The 13,252-nt window shown below is 32.8% G+C and overlaps 1 protein-coding gene across 1 annotated transcript in view; it reads left to right on the top strand.

Annotated features, from left to right (window-relative positions):
* The window catches only part of LOC127832337 (protein kinase C delta type-like), a gene marked incomplete in the record, with an annotated part of 162,725 nt that overhangs the window by 83,513 nt on the left and 65,960 nt on the right, over positions 1-13,252 (top strand). The window contains 1 exon segment of the mRNA XM_052357744.1: positions 60-445.

The following is a 13,252-nucleotide window of genomic DNA, read 5'->3' as shown; positions in this document are numbered from 1 at the left end:
TGGCCTTGAGATAATCAGTTGTTGAATATGTACCATTAGTTGTTGTTTTTGAACTCAAATTATTTTATTTGAGTTCTTAGTGAAATAAATGGGGCGTTGTTTGAGTTTTGTCTATGTGAATGTAAATCTAAAGTAGATGAGGTTCCATTTTGGATTCTATCAAAAGCATTGGTATCTATTGTTGTATCTATCCAGAAAAGTGATAAGGGTTTCATTTGAGTTCTACCTAAGTTAATGAAGCTTAATTTATTTCAGTTGTATTTTAAGTGAATGTGGATTTATTCTGAGTGAATATGAATTCATTCTGATTGTTAGGGAAGTTTTTAAAAAATGGTTCAGAATTCCATTGGATGCTTTTTTGTTGCAGGTTATTCATCCTGTTTAAGAATGTAATTAAGATTTTTTTAATCATGCATTAAATTGTAATTATAACAAATTAATTAAGGTTGTCAAATATTTTGCAATGCTCATTTGATATCCTTTGATACAATCATGTTTGGTATACTAAATTTGACTTGAATTAAGTTAAATGTATAGAGTTTCATTGGCATTTGATATTGTGTTGTTAAAATGTATGACTTTTACATAATAGTAGTTCACCATGTAATAGCTGTGTAATTTTTTATGATGTAGTTTATCACAACATTATAAAAAATGAATATAAATTCTCATTATATTGTTTAATAACAATAACAACAAGAAAAAGAATATTAATAATAATAATAATACTCCTTTTCTTAAAACTTACGTAATAGTCCTTCCTGTAAATATTATATTGTTATAGTTTCCTGTGACTATAATAATGTAAGCTAGCTTTATTTATAACAAAATAGCTTTGGCTCTTACACATGATTTTTCATCTTATGTTTTTGTCCCCTACCGGTGAAACCAGATGTCTGTCACACTTTTCTGGATCCTGCGATAACTTTAAAAGTTCTTCATATTTTATCATGAAACTTGAAACATGGATAGATGGCAATATGGAGATTATGCACGCCATTTCATTTTATTCATACATCAAGAATTCTCGTTGCTATGGCAACAAAAAAGATACTGACAATGGTGGAGTCTCACCGGTAGGGAACTATATTACTTGGCAATCTCTTGTTTCTAAATTTTAAAAAATCTGCTCTACATTCACAGATTTAGTTAAGTTTTGTAAACTAAGGTTTGTAAATAGATGAGGTACATTCACAGGAGCTTAGATTTTCTACTGATCTCTAGAATGTCTCCCAAAAAATGACCTCACTTCAGTTTTTGTATTTAACGAAGCCTGAATAATCAGTCGAGATGAAATACTGAAATATGCTTGAAAATCCACCAAAGAAAAAATGAATGTTGATAAATGTACAATTTGTAGCTCATTTGTAAGCAATAATATCAACCGGGTAGATAAGAACCATTCTTTATATTAGCGCAATGTCAGGTAATTCCGACAGTCATCTAATTTCGACACTTTTCACAATATTTATCAGACTCGTCTTAAATCATCATCATCCTGTATGATTTCGTTGTAAAATGAGACGTAGTTGGTGTTGTGACGTCACCAGATAACATCTCTCTATCAAACGTCTCGCTGTTTGCATGTAGATGAGTCATTTAAAATACGTACATTGTATTACCTAGCAAATTTTTATAGCGTTATGAGCTTCGCTAAGGGAGGTTACATAATTGTCAATTACGTCCCTTTAGGATTTCGCTGTATTTCTGGTATTTGTACAAGTTCTAGTATGAAATTTGTTTCACTTGACATTGTATTTGTATTTGAATGGTGCCAAGCGTTTTTAGAACTATGATTTGTGGGGTGTCGAAATTATCCTCCGATTTTATACGATGGGTAATTCCGACACTCCAAATGTTTTCAAGCATTCCCAGTGCATACGGAAAGATAGATTCGTTAAATAGAATTACTCTTCAAATGGTTGACGCAGCTTATTGAGTACTATATTTAGCTCTCTCTATATTTGTCAAGCAGATTATATAAAATTAGAGCTATTTAAAGATTTTGAAGGTTATTGATCAATGAAATTGTTGTTTTTTTTCTTAATTATATCCTTAATTGGATCACCTGTGATCACCGCTGATGCTGCGCAACCACCGTAAACATCTGTCTGCGAGGGTCATTCACACGTTTTAAATGTACATGTACAAAAGAAAATCATATACTACATGTAGATATTATATGTATGTGCACATGTATGCGGACTTAAATTTGTACAGTACATAACGTCCGAAACGTAAATAAAGCGTATAGTGATCAATACTATTAACTCTTAATGGCAATGCCAAATATTTCGCGAGATATTTCAACTTTAGTTGAAATTCACAACGAAACTTTTAATGGAAATCAAATGATCTCAATGTTGTACCCGCTACGAATTTTTTATTTACAAATAAATACAGCCACGCCAATGTTCGCGCGCTTTTTATCAGGACAAAGAAATTCATTCATTTCATCTAGAAGTTGTAACCGAAAAAAACTGTACTCAGGCGTGCAAACCCTGTAAGGTGATTTTAGCATGTTCGAATACAACTGTTTTGATTGGGCGCTTATTTCATCAAATCTTTAAATAGAATCATATGCCGAAATTCATTTGATACTTTCTAAAATTGCGACCGTTTATGTTATGGCATTCTTGAGCACTCTTATTGTCTATGTTACCCTCACATAATTTGCTTTAAAAACGGAAATCGGGCGTATATGGGATTATCGAGTAATGGATAAAAATGGGAGAAGTTGCATGTATGCGATAGATTCAGTTGAGACATATGTATCGGGGGTTTTTTATTGTCGCCAATATATTTTAAATACTTATCACATCCTTTCGACCAGCATGTATATAAAAATAGACTTTATTTATTCATTATCACTTTTAGATGAAAGGGTTCAATTCAATACGTTATTTTTCAAATATTTTATTTTTAGCGAACACGATGAACACCGCGGTAGATATTATGGGTCCGCGGTGATTCGGGGTGTTCGTCTATGGCAAACGGCCCCCGCGACATTTGATCTGAGCACCCATCGCGGGGTTCATATTGGTAAGCTAACAGTGAGATGAACACCGCGGCAAGTGGCGTTTGTTTAAGTACACGGTGTCTGTACTGTATATTGAGTCAAGTGGGAGCACAATACGAACTTAAAATGCAAATTATTTATAATTCTCTGATTTGCAATTAACAATAGTATAATCCGATTTATTTAAGCTCCATAGCATGGAAAGCCTACGACTTATTGAGACACTCTCTCCTTGTCGCTAGGTGGACACCACATCCACTAAACCACCGCAACCTAATTAACACTAGACATTAAAGAGATCGTGAAATTCTATTAATTGAGAGATGCAATGTAAATAACTGATAAAACAGTTGTGGAAAATTAATACAAAGACAAGTGTCGAAATAAGCCGCTGTCGAAATTAGCCGATTACTGTCGAAATTACACTCCGCCGCATTTAGTTAAATCGCTTGAAGTTTTGAGTTATGCCGGCAACGATAATAACGTTCGTTAGCAAATATCAACAAGCCAAAACGGTGTTTTTCATTAAGTTTGGGCACTTGGTGGGTAATTTCGACACATCAGGACTAAATCAAATTTTACTCTTAAGGTGTCGAAATTACCTGACTTTGCTCTACCTTTTATCAAATTTTAGCTTTTATAATAAAACATTAATCATGTTTTGACAATTCAGGAAAGTAATCATAGCACAATATTTGTCTGACAATAAAAAGTAAATATTTGAAGTATGAAATCCGATGAAATATTGACTGTATGAAATTTGTGAAAATATGGCAACTGGTACTTCTTTGCTCTCAAAAAAATGGTTGTGTGTATGAAACACATTTTGCCTTTGATGTGAAAACTGCTCAAACCGATAATGCTACATATTATATTCTATTGACTACGTATTCCACATAGAAAGGGTACAAAGTTAACAACATTAGTTTGTGTCTTCAAATAATATAAATGTTCTCTTAACATGAATTTAATGTTGGATTTATTTTAGGCACTAAACTTTTTTTAAAAGCAAATTGTGAGAGTCATTCTTTCAAGAACTGGCAGTATATAGTGTAGATAGAATGGTTGATACGTTAATATTAGCAATATGTATTTACAATGCGGCAACACTTACATTGTAATTAGTGACTTGTGGCTATCATTTTGATGGGGGAACAACCCGATAGCTTTCATTTTGCAAGTAATAGGCATTCAGCCATAGTGTTTGTAAAGATTTTTCAAAAATATTAACAGAAACTTTAGTTGTACAGTTTAGATTAACATTCCTTTGTTGAACTTATTTTTTATTTTCATAAAGATGAGATTAACATAAAAAATGTTGAAATTGAACCTTATAGACAATCATTTATTCTTATTAAATATGATGATTTCCTCAATTTTAAGACCAGACCTTTTAATTCATGGTAAGTAAAACGTCTAAAGAAAAAAAAGAGTAAGAATACTTTTTATTAAACAGAAAATAATATTATTTACATTGTATTACTATTGTTTAACTTGTGATATATCAAAAGAATGGAAAAAGTTGAATAATAAATTGTGGCATGAAAAGTCTGTAGGCATTGTGTTATGGGGGTATGTTAAAGCAAACATAAAGCAATCAAGCATTAACTCATTTTGCATATGTCTGAAAACATGAAGACTTACCCCCAACATCCATAATATAGTGGTAAATGAATAAATTCTTTTTCATATAATTGAAAATAATTGTCTAATGTCATTGTTGTTTGCTTCCAAATGATGATAACATTGTCGGGAAGAATATATTTGATACCAAGCAATCGTATAATTTTCTATGATTATTTTTTGCCTGTGTATTATCTGCTCCATACCCATGTATTATGGTTACATAAAGTATTTGTATGTATATATGATTAAATTCATATGCTCATGCCATATGTGTGATACATTGTATATTAAAAAAATGTATTCCTTTGTATACCAAAATGTGTAACTTACACAAACAGTTTTTCTATCTTCAATCCAAATCATTCTTTGATTGACATTTGTGTAGATTTGCATATTCCTTTTCAATATAAATTATATTATACACTATTATGATAATATTAATGCACATTTTTGTTTGAAATTGTTCTAATATATTGTTAAATGTTTTATTTTAAATTTAAAATCTTATATTTCCAATTACTTGATTTATTGTTATGTGTTTTTGTAAAGGTAATAAGTTTTTATAGAAATATAGCGTAGAACTTAAAAATATTCTTTTTGTTATCTTAATATTTGGGCAGGTACCAAAATGGTTTCGTAGTGGTATTTGCATGAAACTGTGTCAAGCTCTTAAAATAGACAAGACAATAAATATTGTTAAAAGGAAACATACTAATAATGACACAAGAGGTACAATTATCTCATTTATTTGAGAACCAGTGGAGGTGCCTAAGGACTACAGCTTGACGAAATAGTGGGGCAGCAGTCCCCTTGATGCCCCATTACCGAACCCCTAATAGTCTAATATCTGATTGACAGTTACTGAAATTATTTTCATTTTCTAACTGTATGTCAAATTGTCTACATTATGCCTGTTTTAAACAACAAGCTAATAAATGCCCTAATTATCGCAATATTACAAACAAATTTAAGACTCAACCAGTAGGTATTGCTATGCCCAGGTACCCAATTACCTTGTTTTGGTTTAAAAGTCAATATGTCTGGCCTGCATTATTGGCATCCTATAAAGAAATAGTTTGATATGAAAGCATCACTTGATTTGTGGTGACTTTGCTGCTGCTCTCTCAGAAGGTGATCAGTGGCTGTATACACATTCACAGCTTGTTCACAGTTTACCATGTGTTGACACTTGGTTTCTATCTTAAATGCTTGTTCACAGTTTGCGGGTTTTCCAGTCAAAGAGGAACAACATAATCCTTGGGAAGTAGTGTAAAAACTATATAGTTCTATTGAAACACTGATTATGAAATGATTTATTCTGCAAAATTTTGGATACTGTTTATTGCATATAATTACATTTTTCATGTTTACTAATGATAACAGGTGAACCCTTTTTTGTTCATGTAGAAAACAATTAATATTTGAATTATTTGCTTTCATTATACCTTCAAAACGATGGTAATCTGAAAACTATTGTATACTTTGTCTCACATACTGTGTGATACTTAATCTGCAATTTTAATATTAGTTACTTATTTATGTTAAATAGATTTAGTGAACTAAAAAAAAGAAATGTTAATAACCATAAGTCTCCTTATTAATATTCAAGAAATTTTTTATAAAAAAAAAAAACAAGTTAAAGGGTTTTAAATCCATGGAGCTGTTGGTCCTAAAGAAGTAGCAAACATTTGTCTGTGAAAGTCAAATCTCCTTAATATAAATACATAGTAGTTAGGTATCTTGTACAAAGGTGTTTGTGATCTTTAGGACATACATTGATTGCTTAGAACAAAGACCTATAAAATACATTGTATAGGTCTTTGCTAAGAAGTGAAATCAGATAATACCTACATGATATATTAAACATGAAGCCATGGGTTTGTGGTCTGCAGCTGTCTTATTATAGCTCTTAAGACATACATCAAGTATTGGCTGCTAAAGGATTAAATCTTTATAGCATACATGTAATTGGTGTGATAATCACTGTTCAGAAATGGAACTGTCGTGGCATTTTGATAAGAATATTTTATGATAATTATGACTGATATGTCTTATCTTTGGCATCCTGTAAACAAGTAAATAAAATCATTTTTCTAAGGCAATTACTGGCTTTATTTGTCACGGCAGTTGAAATGACATACCAGATAACCAGTCACATTATCTTTTACAAAAACATATATTTTTGGCTACTAACAGAGCTTGTTTTATTTATAATAACACTAAAATTAGCTAAAGCATTTTTAACCCAATTTTGTAATAACTTATATGTGTTTTTTGTTTATAGTTATGTTAAGAGATGAGAATAATGTTAATTAACTTTTAAGCTCACCTGATTGCTCAGGTGAGCTTTTGTGACCTGTCTTTGTCCGTCCGTCCGTCGTCCACATTTGGTTTGAAAACACTCTAGAGGCCAAATTTCATGTCCGATCTTCATGAAACTTGGTCAGAAAATTTGTCCTAATAATATCTCGATCAAGTTCGAAACTGGATCATGCTGGGTCAAAAACTAGGTCAAAAAAAGAAAACCTTGTTAACACTGTAGAAGTCACATTTCATGCCCAATCTTCATGTAACTTTGTCAAAATGTTTGCCTTAATGATATGTTGATCGAGTTCAAAAGTGGTTCTGGTCCGTTGAAAAACATGGCCGCCAGTGGGCGGGGCAGTTTTCCTAATTTGGCTTTAGAGAAACCTTGTAAACACTCTTAGAAGTCAAAATTTTTGCCCAATTATCATGAAAGTTGTTCAAAACATTGGTTTTATTGATATCTCGGACGAGTTTGAAAATGGTCCAGATCGGTGAAAAAACATGGCTGCCAGTGGGCGGGGCATTTTCTTCTTTATGTATATAGTGAAAACATGTGAACACTCTAGAAGTCACATTTTTGGCCCAATTTTCATGAAATTTGGTCAGAACATTTGTTTCCTTGATATGAGAGTTGAGTTCGAAAATGGTTCCGGTCAGTTGAATAACATGGCTGCCAGAGGGTTGGGGAATTTTTGCTTATTTGGCTATAGAGAAACCTTGTAAACACTCTAGAAGTCACAATTTTTGCCCAATCATCATGAAAGTTGGTCAAAACATTGGTTTTATTGATATCTCGGACGAGTTCGAAAATGGTCCAGATCGGTGAAAAAACATGGCCGCCAGTGGGCGGGGCATTTATCTCTATATGTATATAGTGAAAACATGTGAACACTAGAAGTCACATTTTTGGCCCAATTTTCATAAAATTTGGTCAGAACATTTGTTTCCTTGATATGAGAGTTGAGTTCGGAAATTGTTCCAGTCAGTTGAATAACATGGCTGTCGGGGGGAGGGGCAGTTTTCTTATATTTATATTGTAAAAAAAGCTTGTGAACACTCTAGAAGTCACAATTTTTGCCCAATCATCATGAAACTTGGTACAAAGATTGTTTTTTTATATATCACATAATTAATGCCATAATTATTGCCCTTAGATTGTCCAAATTTTCATTATATTATACAAAATCCTTGTAAACACTCTAGAGGTCACAATATTGTTTCAGATTTTATGAATCTTGGTCATAATATTTATTTTTGTAAGCAAAGTTTGATGTTTGTTAAGGGGGGTTCAACTCAAAATATAGGTCACCAGGTAAAATCTTACAAAAACAAAACACTCCATATGCCAGAGTTTTGGTTCGATAATGATGAAACTTGACCAGGATGTTTGTCTGGACAATATATAGGTCAAGTTTGACGTTTGGTAAAAATTGAATGAACTGACTCATGTCAGGTGAGCGAACTAGGGCCATCTTGGCCCTCTTGTTTTACATTTTCTGGATTTTTTTATATAATGGAAAGCTGGTTGTTTCCTATTTGTTCTCATTTATTATCCTCTAATGAAATCTTGGTTAATACGAGGTTTGGATCTTAGATACTGGTATTAAGGGTTTTGAAATCCACTGAAAGATTTTTGTGTCACATTGGAGGGTTTCATTTTATGATTAGGTCCTGAAAAACTTGCCTTAACATGCCTTTTCTCAGAAAAATGGGAACATGTTTGACAGGTTTGGTTAAACAAATATCTGTTTTTTAGGCTTATCTGAATTTGGTTAACAGTATGTCTTTTGCAGTAGCAAAACTATCATCAACTAAAAATATCTTTTTTTGCTCGCCTTTTGTCTGTCATCCACCGTGCGTTGTGTGTAGTGCGGCATCAACATTTGCCTTGTTAACACTCTAGAGGCCACATTTATTGTCTGATCTTCATGAAATTTGGTCAGAAGATTTGTCCCAATGATATCTTGGTTCTGTTTGGTTGAAAAACATGGCCACAAGGGGGCGGGGAAGTTTTCCTTATATGGCTATAGTAAAACCTTGTTAACACTCTAAAAGGCCACATTTATTGTCCGATCATCATGATACTTAATAAGAACAAGTCGGTTCCTTTATTTATCACATGCTGTTTCCCATGTAATACAACCATTACATATTTTTTTATATTACACATGTGTAATACAACATTTTTAAGCGTTTTCATTGGCTTAGTTTTTGTTTATTGACCAATCACATTGTGTTATTTTGCTGAAATGACGTCACGAAATGTTAACAACATTCAGGGTTTATCAATATGTTTGCGTAAATATTTATTTAATTTGCTCATTTAAAAAGATCTGACACTCATTGTCATATCATACCATATTTTATTAAACTCGTCCAGGAAATTCATTAGTAACAAAATTCCTGAACTCGTTTAATAAAACATGGTATGATATGACAACTCGTGCCAGATCCTATATCTCAGGTGAGCGACTTTGGACCTTTCAGGCCCTCTTATTCATCATATGAGATCTATAACAAAATTCAAGATCATTAACAAACATGTCAGTTCATTTATTTATTTTGGGGGATTTAATTAATAGTTTTATAGCAAATAAATGTAAGCTCTTCCGCTTTTCAAATGTTTTTTTAAGCGATTTACCTCTCTGTAATATGCTTGTTATATTAAAGGGGACTTTTCACTGATTTTGGCATGTTTTGAAGTTTGTCATTAAATGCTTTATATTGCTCAGTTTTGTATCCGGTAGGGATAAATATAAATTTACACAGAACAATTTTATATTGATAAATGTAAACATGAAATTTTAAAAGCTCCAGTAAAAAATCAAAAATAAAATTTAAAAAAGGAAACAAAAGTAGCCCGTAGCAGGGCTCCAACCAGTGACCCCCAGAATCCTGAAGTAAAAACGCATAAGCCAACTGAGTTATCCTGCCAACCTTACATAGATGCGTATTTTGTACGTTATATAAGCAATCTTCGTGGTTTCGCAAATTTAAACGACAACAACAGAACTCTCCAAATTATTCAATCGTTTCGCGTTGCAACGCTTTATAATTTTTAGGTTTTTAAATCGTCAAAAGATGCATATTATGGCTATATTAGACCATGGCAAATGTTCAGTAATACTGTTTCCTCACAAATATCATAACTAAACCGAAAATTTGCGAATCTGAAACAATTTTTTTCAAACTTACTGTGTCATGGGAAAGAAATTCAACAACACTCTGGATATGAATACTCTCCCTTGTCAATGGAAGTTGCTCTTCTAATAATCGTGTGAAGCGGTGAAGCGATACTGACAACAAATGTGTTTGTTAATTGATAACAATTATATCTTAGTTCTTAATATTGATTGTGTTCGCCTTATTTAGACTTTGTGTGTGTGTGTATTTTTGTATTGCAACTGTTTGTATGGCGTCTTTGTTACTTAATATTATTGTTCGATACACTATCCTTACAAATTAATAAACATCTGTTTACCATTAACAACTGGTTTTCTATTGCTCCTTCCCAATACCAGTTTGCTGTATTGCTAAGCTACCATATTCTCCAAGACATAGTTAAACGGCAATTCTCTACCTAGAGTATAAAAGAACATGTGGTGAATGTCTGACAGCGGCCCGCCCGGACAAATGCCTTTTCGATAGTATACTCATAGGCGGACAAAGCCGTATATATGCCGAACAAAAGCTACCACGGGTGCTGGCCCCCACAACATGTTATTAAATAATATCTAGCGTTTAGGTCATGATAATAAGTTAGCGATCAGTTAGTAAAAACCGGGGACCTATATAATGTTTGCATAAGTCCCTGGTAAAAAAATAAAATAAATAGTTCAACTTATTCATTCCTGACTCTGCCTAGTATGTCGCTTTATTTATTGTGAGTTAATTTTAAACATGGACGCAAGAAAAGGATTTAGTTTTACGACAGGCATGTTACAAATGACTTGCATAAACATTAATTTCAAAACCAAATATTAATTTACGATAAAATACCTCAATTTAATCGGTTTGTTCATTTAAAGAGTTTATTTACTTAATTATTTTAAAGGGTTTATTTACTTAATTATAATCTTTTTTCATTATTTAATTATAATAGTGTTCTTATTGGGCTGCTATGCCTTTAAATTGACGGATATACTGTTGAATAGAGAATAATCGATCGCGATAGTGTTTATTACTGTCTGCATTGAGATGCGATTGAATAAATCGTTAAGCGCCTTTCGTTAAAATTATTATGAACAATAATATTTGTCACTCAAATGTCACGTCGAGTAAACTCTCGTGTTCAAGTCGTGCCATTCAATAGCGCGTTTATAGCGAATATTTTTTTAACTGACCGAATGAGATTCATAGCTGATTATGTCAACTTACGCACATACGCTCCGATGCAGAGGTATGATAATATGTGTGATTGACACATTTACGAGCGCGTAATAAATCACGAACAGTTGGGTTGACACGTGAGAACATACCCTGTTGAACCACACATTATTGAGAACGGATTTCAATTAAAATTGACGAAGATAATACGTTATACTTTGTTTATGCATTTACTTTTCTTCCTAAGCACTGCGCGTGTTTAAATTCGCCAAAAGAGCAGAACTTACCGTTATTCCAAAAAAGAATTACGCAAACACTTAATTTAGTAATTTCAGACACATTTTGATACAGATGACGTGTATAACAAATGTTATGTGATATCTGTACGTTGAATAAAATCGTACAGAATTGCACGACGCGTCCTGGCGTTCAGTCCACTATAATATGAGTCGTATTCTGAGAAAACTGGGCATGACACGACACTTTCCGCTTTTAAGACATTTTTCGTTACAATGAAGTCTCTTCTTAGCAAAATCAAATTTAGGCGGTAATGTCGTCCATGATTAGCCTGTGCGAACTGCACAGGCCAACCTGGGACGACATTTCACGCACGTGCATTAAACCCCGTTTTCTCAGAACGCGACTAATATACATAACATGATTCGTGACTTTTACTATGATCGTTTCAATCTTTGGCGGTGTACTTATATAAACCAAAGATCTATAAATATTTTTTTTAATTTATAGATCTTTGTATAAACTTAATTAAGGTGTGAAAATGTTCGTTTCCACTAACCCAATAGACCCAATACGTTCGTTATGGAATCTCTGGCTGATTTTCAATCAGTTTTGTTCTATTGGGCATATTCGCTTGATAAAATTGTATATAAAACGAATGATGAAAACGAATTTTTGGAAGATTTTTATCATCGAGTATCTTTGGAATTATTCCATGGTATTTGATCTCAATTTACCTGCGTACTTGAACGATAAAAAAGATAAATGAAACAAGTTAAGCCGACCTTCCTCCGCTACTTTTGTTGATGTGTTAATAGTGGGAAAAAAACTGATCCATTGTTTTGTCACATGAATTTATGTGGACCAGAATAACAACATTTGACACTGGCTTATAAATTAAAAGAACAGAATTCAGAGTCTGTGAGAGGCAACACATCATGGCACACGTTCCCGTGTTTCTAATGAAAATTAAGAGTATAATTAATTTAATAAAAAATGTTTCTTTCCGCTAATCCGACCGACCCTAATTTTGGTGCCGACCATAACCTTTGTTGGTATTCCAGGTTGAATTTTCTATTTATTTTATTTCACAAAATGCATGAAGAGAGTCTTCATTAAAATTAAGCCGACCTAAAATTGTTTGCTGATGTTAGCCAGGGACCTATACAATGATTGTTTTTGTTATGGCCTAATACATGGACATATATGTATGTACGGTAATAATACCGTCGTCCTTTTTTTCAATCCCACTAATCCGAGAAACGACTCGTTCCCACCCTGTGTGATGAAATGTTTGAAGTCCTTCTGCGTCTTCACGATATGATCTTGAGAGGACTTAACACTCGTTTCGCTAGCATCTGGTTAGCTCCATTCTACAGATCCCTAGCGTACAAAACCTGTTTCCAAATGTTTCGATGTATCAACGTTTTTTTCTTCTAGATTTTTAAGCAAGCAAAAAGTAACTGAATGTGTTTTTTTTTTAATTATAATGTTTATTTCCGCCACGGCTGCACCATAAATGTATAGATCTATCTATAAATTATTTATATTCAAGTCGACTAAATGGAGTTTTACGTTACGTTGCCATATTTCACGCAATTAATTAGTTTATTGATAGGCAGTTTTGATCACAGCTGTTTCTAATGTCAAGTTATTGATTATATGACGCCATATTACGCAATTTACTGAAAAGAAGTTATCAAATGTAGACGCGATTCTGATCTGCGATTTCCTCTA

This window comes from Dreissena polymorpha, chromosome 5 (genome assembly GCF_020536995.1).
Source record: "Dreissena polymorpha isolate Duluth1 chromosome 5, UMN_Dpol_1.0, whole genome shotgun sequence".
NCBI classification, from domain to species: Eukaryota; Metazoa; Mollusca; class Bivalvia; order Myida; family Dreissenidae; genus Dreissena; species Dreissena polymorpha.
The sequence above is the reverse complement of the archived record's forward strand: the minus strand, read 5'-3'. Positions and strand labels throughout refer to the sequence as shown.